The sequence below is a fragment of the Corvus cornix genome, chromosome 9 (assembly GCF_000738735.6).
Source record: "Corvus cornix cornix isolate S_Up_H32 chromosome 9, ASM73873v5, whole genome shotgun sequence".
In the NCBI taxonomy this organism is placed as follows: Eukaryota; Metazoa; Chordata; class Aves; order Passeriformes; family Corvidae; genus Corvus; species Corvus cornix.
In genome coordinates this window covers 6132368-6144401 of record NC_046339.1, presented here as the reverse complement: position 1 = coordinate 6144401, position 12034 = coordinate 6132368, and positions in this window count along the sequence as shown.

Sequence of the window (12034 nt, the reverse complement as noted above, 5' to 3'; positions counted from 1 at the left end):
TGCATAAAATATTACATTGGTAAGTAACTCTCCCGCTGGATAGAGCCTTTTCTTTCAGAAGTTAACCTACAGATATGAGAAATCCATCCTTGCACATAGTGTCTGATCCAGTGCCAGTGCCTAAGGATGTTCTTGGAAAGATTCCCATCTTTAAACACTGGATTGGGGTCTGTGGTGCAGTAGCTAAAGTGCTGAGGGTTCTACTTGCAGCAATAAAATAAGCATTACTGCTAAAGTAGGAAAAAGGCTGCAAGAACATAGGTTGACAGTGAAATAGTGACAAGAAAAATCAAGAACTGTGTGAAGCCAGAAAAGGGGAATTTATAGAGAAAAAATTTGGAAATAATGATTAAAATAATAGGTGTTTTTCCCAGCTTGTTGTCACCTGTTGAAACATACATGCAAGGGAAGAACAAGGTGTTTTTCTCCACTCAGATAAATATGATACCAATTTCAAAGGTGTGAAGTATAGGACACAAACATCACACAGTGAAGTTGAGGGTTATTACTGTGGAATAGCCAAGGTACAAATGTTGAGATGCCATGTACTTTCTCCCCAGGCTGGCATAATTAGATGGCTGCAAGATAAGATATTGTTGCCCAGAATTACAGAAGATGGTGGAAACTGGCAAAACAGCACATAGTCTTGAAGACACACTCAGCAGGGAAGGAGACAATTCCTGCAGGGAGTTGTAGTAGGTTTTCTGAGATTTTTGTCCTTATATTTACCAGCCTGAAGACAACAGACTCATCTCTAACTTACACCAGAAGTGCAGTAAACAAAACCTGGTGCAGAAGCTTAAGTGATAAGTTCACGATAATGTATATTAATTTGGTAAACCATGAGGAAAGAAGGCTTTTTGCTCATGTATTTGCACATTTTGTGCCACGAGCTTTTGATCCATGTATCCCTGTCTCTTTGTAATTGCAACTGTGTGTTATTAAATCTGACATCAGAATTTATGAGTTCCTGGTGCCCAGTCATGTGCTTTGAAGAATAAAGCATGCATAAGCAAATTAACCGAACCAGTAACCTCTCTGTACATGCAAGAATTGTGGTATTTTGCATTGTAGCAAAGCTAGAAGCCAACAAAGGGATTGGTTTCTCTCCCAGAGCTACAGTGAATTTGATGGCATTGCACAGACTTGGACGTATATTAAACAGAGCCATGTTTACTTGTGCTGCATAAGAATCACAGGGGGAAGCAAAACCAGTGTTTTCCAAATGGAATAGACAGGAGCCGTGAAGAAAAGAAATGGTGTTTTCAAGCTTCTTTGAAAGGTAACACAAACAGTGCACAGAGTAAAAAAATCTTTGAAGAAAAAGCACTTGCCAATGTCTTCTTCATTCTGCATTTAACTTGTTTTGGGGGATTAAGGGATGGTAGGTCCTTAGTATTATTTTAAAAGGTGGGGGTTGTCTATGTGTGAATAAGCAGACTTTGAAATTGATGTTTTGAATTGGAAGCTGTACAATGCATCTGTACATCTTGACAGCAACAGAAGACAGTCAGATTTTGGAGGAGCACTTAGATGACACCGAGAGTGCATGATGCAGTGGTGTAATGAAAGAGATCAATGTTAAAAAGAATGTAACACCACTGAGGAGTACACACAGATCAATACTCTTGTAAGCCATGGAGTATAATCCTGCTATATAGATCTTGTTAGATAGTACACTCAATTCTAGGAAGACACATTTTTCTGCGTTTCTCAAATGTACCTTTGACTTACCTATCCTAAAAATAGTCCTGCTTTTGGAATTTAAAAGCTTGAATCTTTGTCTTCCCACCCATACATGCTAAGGAAAAGATGCAGTGCTATTAGTAAACTCCCAATCCTCAAAAATGTGACATACAAAGATAAGATGGACAGTCAGCAATGTGTGGGGATCTGTTGATCCATTGCTTTTCCTGTTTCACATGTTCCCCCTGTTCCCTGCCCTAGCCCTGGCCACTCCCTCTGTTTCTCCCTATTTGCTCCTGTACCCCAACCCCACCCAGGGACCACCCTTGGGCCCCTGACAAAACCATCCCTCACTCAGACCACATCATCGTCTCTCTACTTCTGAACATCACGGGGACAAGATGTGATTAAAGCCATCTCAAACCCTCATGAGAGACCCTTCTCTACCTTCTTTACCATCCACTGCCCTGTAACGCTGCTGGCTGCCAGAGCCAGATCACGGGGCTGTCCAAAATGGACTCTGGGATGTGACTGATTGCATGGCCTAAGAAAATCCTCACTGAGCTCTCAGGGAGCAGCAGCCTGCCAGGCAGAGTCTAGTGGTTATAACAGCAATGAGCTGTGTTTCATCAAGTTTTTGAAAAATTGTTTTGCTCCTCTTCCCTCTTACTGCCCCCTCTTTTTCTTTAAGGAAAATATTCTAAGCACTATTAGTGAAAATGCGGGCTCAAGAGAAAGGGGGAGGTCAGTCTTGCAGCCCTCACTTACGTTGTGCAAAAAACTTGCCTACAGTTTTTTTCCATCTCCTAATTTTGAAAGCTTAAAACCATTACAAAAGATCATAGAGTTGCTCTCGTTTCTTGATGCCTGGATAGCCCTGGCATCATTCAACCTTCATGGTTTGTGTCTTAAGTTTGCCAACCCATGTTATCCCTGCTCAGGATGTTTGTTACTGCCAGGATTGATATTGTGAAAAAATTTTTCTTAGAAATGAGCAGACTAAGGAGTGAATGGGAAGAACCTGCACTTTGACTTTCATGTTTGGATCCTGCAGGGTCATGAGAGGCATCAGAAGCACATCCTGCCATGTGTCTTATGGAAACTTGGTACCTAATACGGAGAGGGCAATGGTAATGGCATTCCTTTCTCATTTTTGTTCTAGCTTGTTTTAAGGCCAGATTTCCTTGAAAAGGTACAAGCCCTTAGAATGAACAGGTTCCATTTCATCTGCAGACCTGACTGCTACTCTCTGTAGAAAGGGAAATGTATCTCAGCTTCTAATTTTCATCCGTCTTCTACTTTTCCCTAATGCAGGGGTTGTTGGTTTTTTTTAACTTGTAAATTCCAAAGGAAGCTATGAGTTCTACTCCTCTGTTTTCAGATATCAGTTGTTTTTACACATTTCCTCTATGAGATGACTTTGTTTTGAATTTCTTTGTCATGGAAAGTATGAATGTTTCTAAAGAGTGGAGAAGCTAAAGCAAATAAAGATAAATTAATAAATACATAATTAAAGTGTTGCTTCAGGGAAAAGTTTCTAGGCCTAATCTAATAACAATGACTGGAGATACTATTAGTATTGTGTGTTGATCCTGGATCCCTTGGGATAGTCAAATAATTAAGCTTGTGTTTTCCAGTCCCTTTTGGCTTTAATAGCTATTATGATCATTAAGTGTAACCTGCCACAGACTGGTTTCTAAATGCCTCTGTGAGTCCAAGACCAACTCTGTGTCCCTTCATAAGGGAACTGGTTTGATGAGAAATAAAAGTCCCTCAAGACACTATTCTCACTTTTGTTCTTTTCCTTCCAAGTATCCACAGCCAGCAACTTTTCACAGTTCTTGCTGAGCTGCAGTTAATCTTTACTCCTTCTGACACTATGGCAGCTCTAAAATGCCATTGCACTTGCCTGCATTTATCCTCCTTTTCCCAGTGTTTGTGACTGCACTCCATCCACTGCAGTCCTGGCTCTGTGAGTGCTGAGCTGAAAGATTCAAACTGAATTGTCACCACTGAAAAAGCTGCTCTTAAGTAGATGCTCTTCATGATGCAGCCCTGGCTTCAGAAAGTTCAGTGTTACCAGAAAGCCTTCAGCCCTAGTTTCTTCCAGAATATTGCAAACATTTCTTTTGCTTGCATGGCAGAAAGCACACACTTGTTGTAGGGGTTGTTCCCCATCACATTAATTGGTGATGCTGGCAGCTGACACAGCTCCAAGTGAGGAAATCCACTTTCCCTGATGCAGAAAGAAGCAACAGCAATACACAAACAGAGCCAGGCACAGGCTTTTGACTGATCTGTCACTCCTTGCTGAACTTGCCTGAAATTTATTGCCAGTTAGACAGCATTTCCCTCTGTTTACTGATTTGATTGAAAGGATGATTTATCAAGGCTCAGCATCACATTGAGTGCTGCTCTCTGCTCTGAAGGGTAATGAGTTGTAGACACATCTCATTCTCCTTCCCCATGTGTCTGTGAGGGTGCTGGAGAAGGTGAGAGTCTGCTGGCTTTGGTGTGACACACAGACAGTTCTGCTGGGAGGGGCTGCTCCTGCTGGCTCCAGGACCAGCCTGCATCCCCCACTTCCTGCAGGACAGGATGTACTGTGTTTGTCAGGAGGTTGCAGGTAGCTGCACAAAGACATAAAAGGAGCGGCTATGGCAGAGAGGGAGTGGAATGGGAAATGACAGCAGGAGGGACAATGACAGTGGTAATGAAATAAAAGGATTAGAAATACCAGAAAGTGAAATGACAGCTTGCTGTTGTCACTGCTGTGACAGTCCCTACTGTCTCTGGGTACCATGGCTTGGTGCTGTTGAGCACTGCTTTGGTTAACTACTGTGGCACAGTCCCATCACAGCACAGGGGGAACCAACACCTTCTCTCTGAGTGGATATTTGTTTTGGTTATGGGGAGTTCTCCTTAAGCAGTGCTGGTATTTGTTTCAATCACAACAAAACCCATCGTCTCACCTTAATTTACAGAGTCATAACTAGCAGTATTTCTTTTCAGCATAAAGAGTGAATTGGAACAAATACCACTATTTATCAACTGTAATGCAGTTCTTTATAAAGGTCTTATGTGAGCAAAGAATAAAAATGCAATGATAGTTTCACAATAAATACTCTAAATCCTTTATTGCCTATTTATGGTGTAATCTCTCTACAGTTGTGCAATATATGACTGTTTAGAAAAAGATCTAGAATACGGTTATATGTTTTATTTACCAGGAGATGGCAATGGTGATCTACTGCAGTATTAACTTATATACAAGGCCCACGCAAGTCTTCCACAACATCACAAAGTTCAGTATGAATGAAATCAAAGTATTCCAATACTGCTTTTGCCTTCCTTATTTCTAACTTGTTTCAGTTGCTGCTATTCATTGTATTTTTTCCTCTCATTTTTTGATTGAAATTGCTGTCACTACATTTTTAAAGATGTCTAAATCCAATCCTCCTGGTATTCTAGAAAACAGAATATTATTTAAAAACAGATCAGCCAATACCATTGAATAAGACATGCCACGTGTCAGAAAAAAAATCAAATGATTGATGAAAGTAAAAGTTTAAAAAATACATTTAGCTTTATAGTATCAAAATTGAACTTGAGCAGTTAATGAAAAATAAATTATCAGTTATGCTACTAAAAAGCAGGGTATGATTTTCTATTTGGCTGCTTGAAGTATGGTTTTAAAGTATGCATATGCCAAAATTTTTATGTAATTTGAAATTAACTGAGGTCTGCAATGTTGTCTGAGTTGTCACATTACCTTAACCTGTAGTAAGGCATTCATCATTCTTGTAAATTAGTGCAGCACTGATGTTCACGTGAAGATCACTGCCATAAACACAGAGTAAAAATTTGGCTTCTTATGGGATAGCTTTATGTTCCTTTATATCATTCTCCACATGATTCTCCATTTTTCACTCTTCTTCCCAGAGCTTGCACAAGTTGACCAATAGGTTTTTGCATGTTTATTGGGTATCTGGCAGATTTCAAGCTGAAGCAATAGCAGGTGAGTGTCACTGCTCTCCTCAGCTACATCCCTGTCTGTTTGGAGCTGCCCTGGGACACTGTTGCATATCTAATCCTGCTCTGAAGCAGATCTGGACCTACTACAGCAGTGACCATCTTTCACCAGGGAAATACTCCCATGGTTGGCTTTTCCTCTGGTATTCTGAAATACAAAGTCCATGTCTCAAACAATGATTATGTGGCTCTCAGCTGGGAGGGTTATCCACCCTCAAGTTAAATAAATGATTTAACTGAATTTACAAATACCAGCATTTTTACCTTTCCATTGCTCCTATTTTAGTGTTACTAAAAAAGCCAGCCAGGACCTTAGACATGTGAGACTGTAAGGGGAGCATGGAGGAGGTAAGGAGTACTTATCTGTAACAACAGATGATAAGAGGGAAAACCCCATTGTTTTACTCGTGAAAAATCTCGATTTTCTACTGTTTTTACTGTTTCAACTGCATTTAATTTTCTTAAGTTCTTCTTCACCACAGTGTCTACCTTCCTACAGTATCTTTCCTTTGCTCTGCATTAAGTGGTGCTCAATCAAACCTTATCTCTACATGGAAGAAAAAGCAAATTTAGAGCATACGGAAAGTATTTCACTTAAGTCTGCCCTCTCCACACCTTCGTATCAGACAACTTTTGTGTTGGGATCTGCCTGCTCAGTACTCATGATATAGAGGAAGAGCTGGCTCCACCTAATCAGTAACAGGAAACCCCTATGTCCACAAAAGCAATCACACATTTCACATCTGCAGTATCTTCCCTCTCCACAGACACAGGGTACAACGAGACAGAGGTAAGGAAGACCTTTGTCAGTCTTTTTTCCAATAAGGAGATTGATCTATGGAGCAAAATAAACTGAGTGAAAGCAGCAGAAGAAACAGGGAGTGGGGTTTGGAGTCTGTTGGTTGCTGGTGCCTTGCTGTATCAACCAAGCAGACTTTCTGTTTCCCTCTCACATTTTTGTATCTCTTTACATTCCTCTGCATAACAGCACAAAGCCAATCAATACACTCAGCTCTGGATTCCTCTCTGTGCACCAGGGCAGCCACAGGATTCTCCTTATGGAGAGGTTCTCCAGCAGCTCTGATCTAACAGGGCTGGGAATCACCCCAGTGGTGTTCATACCTCTTCAAAGGACAAGTTTTGAGAAAGGGCAAAACGATGTTCAGACTGACAGCTGCTCACACAAAATCCCTTGTTTTCTCTGCTTGGTCTCTTGCTGTGAATACCCACATTCATGTCAGCTCTGTGAAGAGAGGAATTTTGAGTTTCCCTTTTCCTACCACTTATTTAGTTCCCTTGTCTTACCAACTTAGATCGTGCTTACGTTCTAGTACAGACTAGAGATACAAATGTTAGCTTGAAAGGAATTAGCTCAGCCATCTCTTTACTTTGCTAAAATCTGTCCTGTAAACATACCAGACTGCAGGCTCTTGAGAATGGGACTGCTTACAGCCTTGTTTTTACATTGTTTAGTACAACAGGGCCAAAGAAGAGAGGCTTTGGGTGCCCTTGGAGCTCCAATAATTTTCACAGTGATCTAGAGGGAGAAGAAAGGCCAGACTTAGAGGTGAGTGGTTCATAATGGGTCAAGAGAAGTTTAAATTTCTGAATTATAAAGTTGTAAAAAAGATTCAAAGGGAAGTAAGGGCATACTCAGCCCACTCTTTGATAGTACAATACATAAAAACCAGATTTTGTAGGAGTATAATAAAAGATTATATAGGAGTATAATAAAACCCAGACACAAGTCTGAAAAATTCATTAGTTTCTGCCATGACTAAAATAAGCACTGTCTAGGAAAACTATTTTGCAATGGTAATGAAAAAGCAAGTGGAAAAGCAAGTGTTAGCACCAGTACTGCAATGTGAAATAATTTCTGTATACTCAGATCTGTCATTGTGAACAATGTTGTTGATTATAAACCACATCAAATTCCCAGTCCCCCAAGACATGTTTTATTTTGCAGTTTTTCTAGTAATTATGAAATCAAAAGAATGCTATCAAGTTTTACCACAATTAAGCTAAATATATACTTAAATGATATAACATAGTTGGTAATTGCAGTATCTCTCTAACTTCCTTCCAAGGAACTGTTGGCATCGTTTCTCAAGCATTTTCAGGGGTGGCTGCTAATGATAATGACAATGCTCAGCTCTCTCATAATTTTATAATTTCAAAGATACTTGAATCCAATTTTGAATAAAGATTTGACCTGCAGAGCTTCATTCTTGTGAGCTGATAAGACAAGTCTCCTAGTTTGAATGGATTTTATGGCCTCTTCAATGTGTGTGGGTTTGATAGAAGAGAGGATGACACAGACTTATGGCCCTGTGAGCAGTTCTCTGAGAACAGGTCTGTATCCAGTCACTTGTGAGATAGTGCTCACCTGTAAAACCATCACCATGTCATCGTGCTGAAGACCTTAGGGCTCCAGGAAATAAAAATGCTTGTCTTAGGTCCTCAGTGAGAGAACAGCCATGTGCTACAGTGCTTCAAGCAATTGCCACTTGCTTGGGGTCTGGCCAGAGTGTTGTGTCGGTGATGGGCCTGGGAGGCAGGAAGTTTGTTCCAGTACTTTTCTCAAAGTCTGTCAGCTGCATAAATAGCTTAAGAGACCATTCAGTATTCTCCACCAAACTGGGACTCTCACTACTTTGGCAGTTTTGTCTTCCTGCAGCTGATCATCACTGCCATTCTGGCCACCAAAACTGAGCGTGTACTCCAAATTTATGTTTACAGATACTGGAATCCACCTTGTAAGAAAAGACAAGGCAAGTTTATTTATAGTTCTACCACTGACAACATTTATTTATATATATTTGTTCAGAAAGATAAAATCTCAATGAACTTGATGATCTTGAAGGTCTTTTCTGACCTTATTGATTCTAAAATGATTCTCATTACCTGGTTTTAAATATCCTGTCTTCATCTGACCTTGCTTATTATATATGATACCATTTGTCTGAGAGGCATTTTTCTGTCTAACTGAATACTACCTTTCAAATAATTTGGTTTAATAATTGACTTTTTTCTCAGGTCAGTGAATGGCAAAGGTCAGACAAAGCAAAGACAGAACACATCTACTTCAAATACTGCTTGCCTAACTAGAATTATAAATTGTGATAAGTATGGCATAATGAAACTATTATGGTTATATATAAAATGGTGTTTCTTTACTGAATTAGATAGATTAGACAAGTAAATGAGTTTACATAAAAGAGTGCAGAGTTTTTAAAGTTTCTAGGTTTATGAGTGTAATGAGCCAGATTTTATTTAATGTCATGTGCAAGTTGGTATATTTTGGAATGCATGATAACATGTTCAGATTCCTTCTAGAATATGAAATTGTCACTGAGATTTTTAAAAGCAGCTCTAACGGGTCCAAAACCATTGGAAAATAAAATTTTGTAAAGTGCACTAAAAGAAAAAGAAGGGTTTCCTCTATGCCTTTTAAACAACAATAAAGAAAAGACAAAGCATTTAATTTTTCCCCTTTTTTAAATGCCTTCTGGAAGCACAACATCCTCCTGTATATTTCCCAGTTTGTGCATATAGAGAGTATATTTGCCTTTTGCTTTTTCCTGCTAAAATCAGCCAGTGCAGTTAGGTTGTGGGTGTAATCACCTGGGTATTTGCTATGGTGAATATAGCACTGAGAAACCTTTGTTTTCTCTTTAGGAAACAGTGAGATCTTAAGGTTGTCTTCATGAAACTGTCCACTGGATGACTATGTTAAAGAAACTAAGAATGAACGGGGAGAAAAGGTAATTACAAGAAAAGGAATTTCTGGCCATATGCAGAACTACGTCTATCACAGTGCATGTGTATTTTTCATTACCTGCATGAGATAAAGATTTCTCAGCTCAACTGCATGAAAGGGATTATTTTATGTCTGTTGAAAGATATCTATTTCTATTGGAATTTCTGATTAGCCTGTTATGTTCCCTGGGTGATTAGTTCTGAATACTTTTCCATTTTGAGAGCTCATCATTCATACCCTGTGCGTGTCCCAGCACCTCTCCCTTGATCAGAGGTAGACAGCACGTTTTTTGCCAATTGCTGACATGCACAGACCAAGCTGAAGCTCAGCTTTTTTGTGTCTCCACCACTACAAAACTTAAGGGCAAACATAACCTAGGTTTTAAACCGTTTCAAGCAACACCGAGGTCAGCACAGGTTAAACTGCTTGTTTTTTTTTAATTTTCTGAATGAATTTTGCAGCTTGAACTGTGTGCTCTGTGCTTCTGAAGAGAGATTTCTGCCATTGCCAGTGTGACTGCTTTACATGATGTTTGGCTACACCCCTATAGCACCGCAGGCACACGCTGCTGTCCAAGGACAGTCTAAGAAATTGCACACTGGGAGTACAAATACTCATCTCTATGGTTGTGTGAAGGCTTAATGATCAGTTTTGGACCTGTCTAAAACTACTTTTGTGCTATACTTCCAAAAAACCTCCATCCAGGTCCAGTTTTTTTTTCTCTCTGCTTATCTCACTTTCCATTGTCACAAAATGAGAGCAGAAGCCCAGGCACTATTTCACACAGCTTAACAGACTTGACAGATAATCTTGTTCAAGAAAAATCTTAACATGTTGCATCTGTAGTAGAAATGATTCAGGTAGTCAGAGACTAGGACTTTGAAATCTTTCTCTGTTGAATATAATTATATATTAACAAGTGCAACAAAATGTGTATAGGCTGCTGTAAGTCCTCATTTCTTTGCCAGAAGACTGTGCTTTGCTTTGTGTGGAGAACCCAACCAGAGCGAGCTGGAACTGCTCGAGACAAACTAACCAAGTTTATGCTATGCTGTCACTCATGGGAATGTTTCTCTCATGAACCAAACTGTCTTTACTCTTCTATCCAGTTATTTTACAATGGAGATTACTCTGAGTAGTAGCAAGTAAACAAAGTAAACCTCTTCTTTCATTATCCTGCACAATAAATAGGTTCCAATATATCTGGAAAATTAAATTATACCATCGGGGTAAACAGAAAACGTTTTACATTTTACAAGCACAGAGACAAGCAGGTGACTGTTTCTGGTGAATCTATTTTCAACTTCCTTGGGAAGAGTAAGCTAGCTAGAGAGTCTTCAGAAATACTGAGCTACTCAGAGGGCCCTTCTGCCTGTTACCTTCTGTATTAAGATATTGGCCACCACAGCATTTTCTGCTCTGCCTTCCTCAGAGCAGCTGCTTTCAATCCAAAGAGTCTCCATTTAGTCAGAGCAGAGACTGGGTTTGTCATAGCCAGCACAAGGGTCTTCATTGCCCCACATGCATAGTTCCTGTCTTCTTACCAAGACTTTTTTAGAAACAACAAATTAAAAAAAGTTGAAGGAAGAAAATCGCAGTGGGAACAGTTGAGCTACTTCAGTTTTCTGGCAGCTTAACCAAGGGTAGCTGTCAATGTGTGGGGTAAGTCAGCGAAAAGGACACTCCTATGTGCTTTTAGGTCAGCTGGGAGGAGTCAGGTGTAGCTCTTGAAAAACAAAAAGGACCAAATGGGTCCAATACATTGCGTTTAGCATGACCATACAACTGTAAAATAGAGGGAATTCCAAAAGGAGACATTTTTTGTCACACAAGCACTGAGCCACTGTGAATAAATCTGGCAAGGCTGAGGATCCGGCTCCCCAGGCTGATCATCACAACACTGTGGGTAATGTCAAGAGGCAGGAATGGGGCTGTCAGATACTGCTGCTGTTATCACCCTATTACTGAAAATATCCATAAATTTCACTAGTTTACAGAAACTGTCAATGAATATCTTAATCCATAAGCATAGAAAACACAACTATTTACCATACAATTGTAGAAGCTAATCCCTGACAAGGTCATTACTTTCACCACTTCCCTTGTAATCCTCCTCATGAAACTACAGAATAAGGCTCTGAAGCCTAATCTTTCCAGTGCTGAAAATGAGATTTTTATGCAAACTGATAGAAGTTCTTTGTTTGATTTTTCTGTAAACCAAAATAGTCTGGTAGTTTGCCTTGAAGTTAAAAGAAAAAAAACATACTCTGTCAAATCCTGTGTATTCCTTTTTACGTATTTTGTCATTTCCCCTCTATTAACTCTGTCCTAAGGTTGAAAAGAAGAGTGCACTCCAGCTTCCATTTACATACTGTACGTTAGCTTTGACTCTTTTTTTTTGCAACCTGTTAAATTTATTGACTATAAACCCCTTGAGCTATTGAAGAGTATGCTGCTTACATTAGATATCTTTTGAAAGATGGTACTGGTAGCCTGTTTAAACGTGTTTGCTCTCTCCAGATAAAATTTGTCTTACATATTCATTGGTTTTTAGTG